The following is a 2,500-nucleotide window of genomic DNA, read 5'->3' on the forward strand; positions in this document are numbered from 1 at the left end:
TACATACATACATACAAACATACATACATGCATACATACATACATACATACATACATACATACATACATACATACATCTATATATACACACATCTCTATAGATTGATAAACATAGATATATACACCAAAATATGCATCTATATACATACGTTCATATATGTATATACACTATGTATGTATCTATGTATGTATGTATGTATGTACATGGTTAAAAGTTCACTTTTTATGTATGTATGTATGTATGTTTGTATGTATGTATGTATGTATGTATGTATGTATGTATGTATGTGAGTGGTTAAGTTCACTTCATAATCCTGAGATTCTGGATTTGAACCCACTAAATGACATCTTGGACAAGTTCTTTAAATCATAACCGCGCGGTGCACCAAGCCTTGCGAGCGAAATTGTGTAGACGGCAACTGTGATGAAATTCATCGAATATATTATACCTGTGTTTCAAAGGTCTACTTCTGCTTGTCATACGATAGACTACACTGATTGTACCTGAGAATTATATAATGGATATACGCGTCTCTGGAATTCTCAGCGAATTAAACGTAATTCGGTGAGCCTGGTAATTTAGCTGATCGAACAAATAAACAAACATGATCGGAAATTCTGATTGAGATTTCGGCTTTTCCTTTTGTTCTAATCTTTTTGCTTGCCTTAGTCATTGGATTGCGACCATGCTGGGGCACTGCCTCTATAGGTAGCTTAAGCTAGACATACGTCGAATTAGTGGTATATAATGTGTTGCAAAATTATGGTTATGGACAATATGCCATGTAGCATACTATGTTAAGTACTGTTCGTGTTTCTGTGCATGTGTGTGTGAATGTGGGTTTGTATATGTGTGTGTATGGGTGTGTGTGTGTGTTTGGTATGTGTGTGTATATTTGTGTGTTGTGTGTGTGGTATGTGCATATGTGTTTGTATGTGTGTGTGTGTTTGTATGTGTGGTATGTATGTGTATGTGTGTGTGCCTGTGTGTGCCTGTGTGTGTGTGTGTGCCTGTGTGTGTGTGCCTGTGTGTGTGTGCCTGTGTGTGTGTGCGTTTGTTGAACAAAGTATGTCGACTGATATTTTGAGTTTACCATGATTGATTCACAGCATTACAGGTGGAGAAAATATGCCAAGTTACCTACTTGTGTGTCCTGTGGATGAGTGTGCGTATGTGACTGTGTGTGAGTGTGTGGATATATGCCAGTCTGTGTTGTGTGTGTGCCTATGTGTGAGTGTGCCTGTATGTGTGTGTGTGTGCGTGTGCTAATATGACAGTTGTATATGATTGGTGACAAAATAAAAAAAAGATGCAACGAGAACCAAGACCAATTAACTGCGACTTTTATGTCTAATGTTGAATGGTTAAATGTTTCACATACTTTTACAATCATTTCAACGAGACACATACACAGATTGACGAACAGAGAGAGAAATCAATAGACGGATAGACAGAGAGAAGCAGAGAGAGAGAGAGAGAGAGAGAGAGAGAGAGAGAGAGAGAGAGACAGAGAGAGAGACAGAGAGAGAGAGAGACAGAGAGATAGATAGATAGATAGATAGATAGATAGATAGATAGATAGACACATGCACATGTCTTTCTCTCTCTATCTATCTATCTCTATCTATCTATCTCTATATATATATATATATATTTGCATGTGTATATATGCATATAGTTATATATACATGCATGTATATATATACTTATATATATGTGTGTGTGTGTGTATATATATATACATATGTATATATATATGTGTGTATATTTATCTATATATGTGTCTGTCTATCTATCTATCTATCACTTCCATATACACCGTGTACAATTTGAGACACAGTCAAACAGACTGATTGACAGACAGACACATACACACACACACACACACACACACAAACAAACAAACACACCAACAGGATGACAAGAAAAGTAGAGTGATAGTAAACCAGATTGTTTGGTATGCAAAGAAAATAGACCAAGAAACGAATCACAATCTTCAAAATAGAAGATATACAGATAGACAGACAAATGGTGAGGTGAATGACAGTTATTCAGACACATAGACATGATGTAGACGGAGGCAGACATAGATATAGGCTGGAAGTGTAAGAAGGTGGGTGTTACAGGTGAAAGTGACAAAATAAACTGAGCCATGGAATATAGTGGCCGCGTGTATGTATGTATATATACATACATATATATACATACATACATACATACACACACACACATTTATATATATATATATATATATATATATATATATATATATATATATAAACAATGTTAATTCTCTATATGAAGTATTAACAGTAACTGCACGATAAAGTGTAGTATATTGCCACTTAAGTGTGGCTGACCCCTAGGGGTGGATGTTACTGTTGCTTTTAGCCCCACCTTCTTACACTTCCAGCCTATATCTATGTCTGCCTCCGTCTACATCATGTCTATGTGTCTGAATAACTGTCATTCACCTCACCATTTGTCTGTCTATCTGTA

The 2,500-nt window shown here is 35.9% G+C and overlaps 1 protein-coding gene across 2 annotated transcripts in view; it reads right to left on the minus strand.

The window, feature by feature from the left end:
* Positions 1–2,500, minus strand: part of LOC106872195 (gonadotropin-releasing hormone receptor) — a 798,172-nt gene that overhangs the window by 794,171 nt on the left and 1,501 nt on the right. The window lies entirely within an intron of this gene.

Source organism: Octopus bimaculoides, chromosome 9 (genome assembly GCF_046866305.1).
Source record: "Octopus bimaculoides isolate indiv1 chromosome 9, ASM4686630v1, whole genome shotgun sequence".
Classification (NCBI taxonomy): Eukaryota; Metazoa; Mollusca; class Cephalopoda; order Octopoda; family Octopodidae; genus Octopus; species Octopus bimaculoides.